The following is a 7500-nucleotide window of genomic DNA, read 5'->3' as shown; positions in this document are numbered from 1 at the left end:
CCGAGCGAGAGAGACTCAGTCCGAAAAAAAGAAAAGAAGAAAAAAAAAAAAAGAACAGGCCCAAATGCTGCACTGTCAGTGAACGTTAGTGTTTCGGGTGTTTCGTTTTATCTCTGTCTCTCTCTCTCTCTCTGTCTCTCTCTCTCTCTCCCTCTCTCTCTCTCTCTCTCTCTCTCTCTCTCTCTCTCTCAATCTCTCTCTCTCTCTCTCTCTCTCTCTCCTCTCTCCTCTCTCCTCTCTCCTCTCTCCTCTCTCCTCTCTCCTCTCTCCTCTCTCCTCTCTCCTCCTCTCCTCCTCTCCTCCTCTCCCCTCTCCCCTCTAACTTTTATTTCTTGTTCGAAGACACATGTGCAAGAGTGTTATGTCATAGGTAAACTTAAACTTGTGACGGGGTGGGGGGGGGGGGTTCAGTGTTCAGTGTGCAGATGATTTCATCACCCGGATACTCAGCGCCGTGTCCGGTAGTTTTCGTGTTTTGTTTTTTTCCCGAAGCTGTCTCTCCTTCCACCCCTCCTCCCTGAAGTAGGCTCCCGCGTCTCCGGTCCCCCTCGTTCTGCCCACGCAAGAACTCTCATCTATGAGTTCCCAGTTGTAGATGAGAACAGGTGGTATTTAGCCGACGGTTGTTTTCATCTTTGGTGGTGGTGGTGGTGAAATAGGCATGACACTAAATGGACCCTTAGGACGCTCCCCTCCGTCCCCACCCCGCACCCCCTCCCCCCCCCCCACACCCCCTCATTCCCGCACCCCCTCCTCCAGCGCAAGAAAGGAAGAAAGACAGAAATGAAAGTAAGAGGTGAGCCTGCAAGGTGGCGGAGGCTGGGGATCTCAAAGGGTGAGCAAGCGATGGGGGCCCGGGGATGTCTCGGCCGAGGTATCCAAAATAGGGGACCCACTTTCCAGCCCCAGCACACCCAGGAATCCTCAGCCGCAGCCAGCCTCTGGGTGGGGTTGCGCCTGTCAAAGCTTCTAAATGGAGAGAAGCCCAAGGCTATGGAAGGCATCAGCTCCAACTCCAGGAAGGGAATAGGGCTCTGTGCATATGAATGGGGCTTCAGAAGGCGGTGCCGCGGCTTCCAAAGCGATGCGCCTCGCCTCTCCTCGCCCAGAGCGAGACTCCGTCTGAAAAGAAATACACAAATCAATACTAAAAGAATTCATCCATCCATAAATAAGAAAGAAAGAAAGGAAGAAAGAAAGGAAGAAAGAAAGAAAGAAAGAAAGGAAGAAAGAAAGAAAGAAAGAAAGAAAGAGAGAGAGAGAGAGAGAGAGAGAGAGAGAGAAAGAAAGAAAGAAAAAGAAAGAAAGAAAGAAAGAAAGAAAGAAAGAAAGAAAGAAAGAAAGAAAAGAAAAGAAAGAAAGAAAGAAAGAAAGAAAGAATCAGTCCAGCGGTCGTGGTCGTGAATCACTCCCCGGAGTCCAGGCGCAGTGGCTCACGCCCGTCACGCCAGCACTCTGAGACGCCGGGTCAGGAGGGTGGCAACAAAACGAGGAGACCCCGTCCGTGGAAAAACATTGAAAAATGAAGGCCGGGCGCGGTGGCTCACGCCCGTCATCCCAGCACTTCGGGAGGCCGGGAAGGGCGGATCGATCACCCGAGGTCGGGAGTTCGAGTCCAGCCCGAGCCACACGGAGAAGCCCCGCCTCCACGAAAAATACCACATCAGCCAGACGTGGCGGCGCCCGCCCGCCATCCCAGCTACTCGGGAGGCCGACGCGGGAGAATCGCTCGAACCCGGGAGGCAGAGGTTGCGGCGAGCCAAGATCGCGCCACCGCACCGCAGTCTAGGCAACCAGAGCGAAACTCTGTCTCGGGGTGGGGGGGGAAAAAAAACGGTCCGGGGACAGTGGCGCGTGCCCGTGGTCCCGGGTACCGTACTCTGGAGGCTGAGGCGGAAGGATCGCTCGAGTGCAGGAACGTCCACGCTGCAGTGAGTGAGCTACGACGGCACCACTGCCGGGGTGACAGAGTGAGATGCCGTCTCTAAATCAATCAGTCCATCAGATCACCGGGAGGCGCTCCCCGTGTCTCACTCTCAAAGGGTGTCTCTTTAGGCCAAGCACGCACGGTGCCTCACGCCAGTCATCCCAGCACTTTGGGAGGCCGAGGCGGGAGGAAAGAAGGAAGGGAGGAAGGGAGTAAGGGAGGAAAGAAGAAAGGCAGGAAGGCAGTAAGGCATGAAAGAAAGAGGGGAAGAAGGAAAGGAAAAAGAAGAAAGAAAGAAAGAAGAAAAGAGAAGGGAAGAAAAGAAAGGAAAACGGGGAGGGGGCCTATGTCCTCGACCGGTGACCGCCCAGGATACAGCGGGTCACGGCCGACCGACCGAAGCCTCGACCCGCGGGGCCTCAAGCGATCTTCTCCTCATCGCAGCCTCTCAGCCGCGACGACAGGCGGCCATCACCAGGCACAAGTCACCTTCTAATAATATTACGATTCTATCGAGACAGGGTCTCGCTGCGTCATCCAGGCCGGATCGCCGTGGCACGATCTCAGCTCATCGCCACCTCGGCCTCCCCGGTCGGAGCCACTCGCCCGCCCCAGTCTCCCGAGCAGTCGTGATCCCAAGCCCAGGCCACCAGGCCCGGCTCACCGTTCTATTTTTCAGAGAGACGGGGTTTCGCCGCGTCGGCCAGCGCGGTCGGTCTGGAACTCCCGGCCTGAAGCGATCCAGCCGCCTCGGCCTCCCAAAGTGCCGGAGTGACAGGCGTGAGCTACCGTGCCCGGCCCAGACCGTCTCGTTCATACATCATAGAGAAGGGGTTTCGTCAGCCGACGGGTGGAGGGCGGGGTGAGTTTCACTCAGCCTGCGTACCGGGGAAAGGGTAAGTGAGTGTGCTTTGTGAACTAGATACGGAAATCGTGTGTGTGTGTGTGACAGAGAGAGAGAGAGAGAGAGAGAGAGAGAGAGAGAGAGAGAGAGAGAGAGAGAGAGAGAGAGAGACCGACGAATCCCACCATGAGGACCCGGAAACGGTGTCCGATTTGGGTCCCCGTGTAGTCACCTGTCTGTGTGTAGGTGACTGAGGATTCCACAAATGAAGGTCAGCAGTATCTATGGAGCTGTTTCTCCCTCTCATGCGTCTCATCCGTGTGGTGGAGAAAGGGGAGAAAAGTGGTCGTGACGGGAAGTCGTCTTCACGCCCGAGGAAGCCGAAGGCAGGCCGAGGGGAAGGAGGGCATCCCACGTGACAGCTCCACCCCCGCGCACCCTTTCCAACGCCGGGGCCGCCGGTCCACCCTGTACGACAACCCACCCCCAAGAACAGCACGGTCCGGAGCGGTCCAGTCTCATCCCATCCGGCCCACCCGGGGCATCCGGCGGAAGTGTTCGCCGGAGGGTCGGAAAGCAGCGTCCACGCGGTTCCCCCGGGGTCTCCCGGCAAAGGCCAGCCGGGGGAGGGTAGCGGGACGTGACGGGGGCCGGGGGCACGCGCCTCAGAGCTCCCCGGAAGGCGGCAGGTAGCCGGCGGGGGACGCCGAGCCAGAGACGTCCGGCGGGATCTAGATCCGGAAGCCGCGTCGGTCCTCTCCCACAGCTCTCCTACGGAAAACGCCACGGCGGCGGCGGCGGGAGCCTCGGCCGGGGGAGAAGCGGGGACAAGGGGGAGAGGGAAGGAGGCCCTCGGGAGGATTCAGCCACGAAAACCCACTCAGCCAAGCTCCCTCCGTCTCTCGGGGTCCAAGGGACACCCCGGGAGACGGCAAGAGACACGTTCACTCCGTGCTTTTCACCTCCGTCTTTATTTTTTTCATCTTTTCCATTTTACAAGAGGTGCGCATCTCAACAACCAGACGGTGGGTGTGAGGGGAGAAGCGTCAAGGGCAGGAGTTGGAGACCAGCGTGAGCAACTGAGCAACACAAGTAGGAGAGCCCAGCTGAAAGAGATGAAAAAGGAGGAGGAGGAGGAGGACGAGGCCGAGGAGGACGAGGAGGACAGGGGGAGTGGGTGGGGGGAGGAGAAGGAAAGAAAAGAAAAGAAAAAAAGAAAAAGAAAAAGAAAAGCAACCACCAAGAAAGTTAAAATCGTCCAACGGTCGGAAGCTCAAGACCAGGCTGACCAAGACGGAGAAACCCCATCCGTACTAAAAATATAAAAGTCAGCCGGGCACGATGGCGCTTCACCGTCATTCCAGCTCCTCAGGAAGGCCAAGGCAGGAGGATCACTCGAACCCGGGAGGCGGAGGTCGCAGCGAGCCGAGATCACGCCATCGTAGTCCACCCTGGGCGACAAGAGTGAAACTCCGTCTGGAGGGGGAGGGGGAGGGGGAGGGGGAGGGGGAGGGGGAGGGGGAGGGGGAGGGGAGAGATCGGTGAGACGCGTCTCAAAATTTTATCTGTTCGCATTCCGCGTGCGTAAAACGGAAAGAACCGACCCACGAGAAATACGACCAGAGCGTACCGTGCCCACGCGTGTCATCCCAGCACTCCGGGAGGCCGACGTGGAAGGATGGCCGGAGCGTAGACGTTTGAGATCACCTCGACGTGTGAGACGACACCTGCAATAATAATAATCATAGAAGTTTAAAAAGCGATCACGTGTGCCCAGAGCGTGGACAACAAAGCGAGAGCACACCCGTACTAAAAAGAAGACGATTGACAGACAGACAGGCAAGCAGGCAGGCAGGCAGGGAACTATAGAATGAGCCAGGTGCAGCGTCTCACGCCTGTCACAGCAGCAGCGCGGGCGGCCGAGGCAGGCAGGCGGATCGCTCGAGAACAGGAGTCCGAGACCAGCCCGGGCCACACGACAGAACCCCAGACCCCATCTCACTCACATCCACACATCCACAGATACCTGCCTCCCTACCTACGGAAAACGTGAGACATGAGGAAGAACATAAAAGTCACCCGGTGTGGTGGTGCACACCCGTAGTCCCAGGGAACGGGGACGGGAGGGATGAGACGCGGGACGGCCGCTCGGTCGGACGGTCGGTCGAAATCGTCGAGGCTGGGGTGATCCCGGGCGACGGAGGCAGAGGAAGACCCCGCCGGGAAGGCAGGGAAGGAAGGAAACCAATGAAACAAGCAAGCAAACGATGAACATGACAATGACCTAGAATAACCCATGAGAATAAAGAAGCAAATAAGAGGGTACGAATAAAGCTAAAAGGTAAGGTAATGAAGATGACAATCCACCGTTTTCTCTCCAGCCCAGCCCAGCCCAGGTGGAGTGGAGGCGCGCGATCACAGCCCACGTTCGCCTCTGCCTCCCGGGCTTAAGAGATCCCTGTAGTCCCATCCCAGCTACTTGGGAGCCTGAGGTCACCAGAGCCCAGAGTGAGAAGATCAGGCAGGCCCCAAAAGAAAAGAAAATAAATACACGAACATTGTTAATCCATAATAAACGAAGGATATACATATACGGGTATATGTAAATGACATGGGTTTTTACGTCATACACGTTCATCCATTAAAATTAACATCTATCCTATACACATGTGTGAATGATGGAAATGTCTAGTTTTATCACTAGATTATTTTCGTCGGTGTAGGTACGTGTCCGTGTGTCCATATCTATGTGTCTATCTATCTAGCTAGATATACGTATGCTCACACACAGCAGCGTGCAGAAAAGAAGATTGAAAACAAGAAGGAATCGGCCGGGCGCGGTGGCCGACACCCGTACTCCCGGCACGCTTTGGGAGGCGGAGGCGGGGGAGGGGGAGGGGGAGGGGTGGGGGGAATCGCTAGGTCAGGAGTTCGAGACCAGCCCGGCCAATATGGTGAAATTCCGTCTTCGCTCAAAATACAAAAACTGCTGTTCGCTTGAGAGCCCTGGAGGCAGCGGCGGCGCCGAGCCGAGGAGGCACCACCGCGCTCCAGCTCCAGCCTGGGCGACAGAGCGAGATTCCGTCTCCAGAAAGAAGGAAGAAGGAAAGAATGGGGGCGGCGGGGGAAACACACACACACACACACACACACACACACACACACACACACACACACACACACACACGACCAAAAAAAAACAAGAGGGAGTATTACTGGCCGACGGCAACAGCGACTCCCTCCCTCTTAAAAGTCCCGCGGACGCAAACTCCAAATGGGGCAGAGAAAAATGTAGGAGAGGGAGTTCCGCGTGGTCCCAGCTCCACCGAAGGCCGAGGCCGGTGAAGGGCACCCGCGCGTGAACGGGGATCGGCGCCCTCGCAGCGATCCACCGCAGCCCGCGGAGGGAACGGCCAGCGGCCGGCCTGCCGGTCGACCCGGGACACGGCGGGCCGCCTGCCGGGTCCGGGGCTCGCGGGCGGCCGCCGATCGACCCCGGAGGTCCGAAACAGGAGCGGCCGCCAGCCGAGGTCGCCCGTGTGTGGGGACGCCCCGGGCCTCGCCGCCGCCCGCTTCCCGCCACCCTCGGAGGAAAGAGGGGGAAGGACGCGCGAGGGCCGGGACCCCGGGTGGGCGACCCCCTGGCCCGGGCGGCCACCCCCGGGACGGGGGCCGGCGGGCCACGGACCCGGCTCGGCGCGGCCGCCTCCGCGGCTCCCACCCACGCTCCCCGAGCTCCGTCCCAGCCCGGAGCGGACGAGCCGCCCCGGCGGGGAACGGGGAGGAGGCGGGAGCCGAAGAAGCGGGGCGCGCCGACCGGGGACGCGCGCCCGCCCCCCCACAGCCCCGCCCCGCCCCGCCCCGCCCGTGGTCGGCGGGGAGGGAGGAAGACGAACGGACGGACCGACGGCGCCGGACGCGCACGCCCCGCCGGGCCCCGAGACCAGGCAGGCCCAAAAAGAAAAGAAAATAAACGAAAATCGTTAATAAATAAGAAACAAACGAAAGAAGGAAGGAAGGAAGGAAGGAAATACATATACAGGTATATGTAAATGAAATGGGATTTTATGTCATACATGTTCATACATGCACATCTATAATATAAGCATGTCTTAATTATGGAAATATATAGTTTTATCAGTAGATATTTTTGTCGGTGTATGTATATATGTATGTATGTACATATCTGTCTCTATCTACATCTATAGGTATAGATATCTCTCTCTCTCTCTATATAGATATATCTTATACCTATAGACACATATACGTATGTTCACACACCGCAGCGTGCAGAAAAGATTGAAAAAAAGAAGGAATCGGCCAGGCGCGGTGGCTGAGGCCCGTACTCCCGGCACGGTTTGGGAGGCCAAGGCGGTGGGGGGGGGGGGGGGGGGTGGATCGCTAGGTCAGGAGTTCGAGACCAGCCAGGACAATATGGTGAAATTCCGTCTTTGCTCAAAATACAAAAACTGCTGTTCGCTTGAGCCCTGGAGGCAGCGGCAGCGGCGAGCGGAGGAAGCACCACCGCCCTCCGGGTCCGGGTCCGGGTCCGGCGACAGAGCGAGATTCCATCTCCAGAAAGAAGGAAAGAATGGGGGCGGGGGGTGGGGCGGAAACAAAAGAAAAATCACACACACACGAAGACCAAAAAAAAAAAAAAAAAAAAACACACACACACACACACACACACACACACACACACACACACACACACACACACACACACACA

This window comes from Pongo abelii, chromosome 22 (genome assembly GCF_028885655.2).
Source record: "Pongo abelii isolate AG06213 chromosome 22, NHGRI_mPonAbe1-v2.0_pri, whole genome shotgun sequence".
NCBI classification, from domain to species: domain Eukaryota; kingdom Metazoa; phylum Chordata; class Mammalia; order Primates; family Hominidae; genus Pongo; species Pongo abelii.
Note: the sequence above shows the minus strand (reverse complement) of the source record.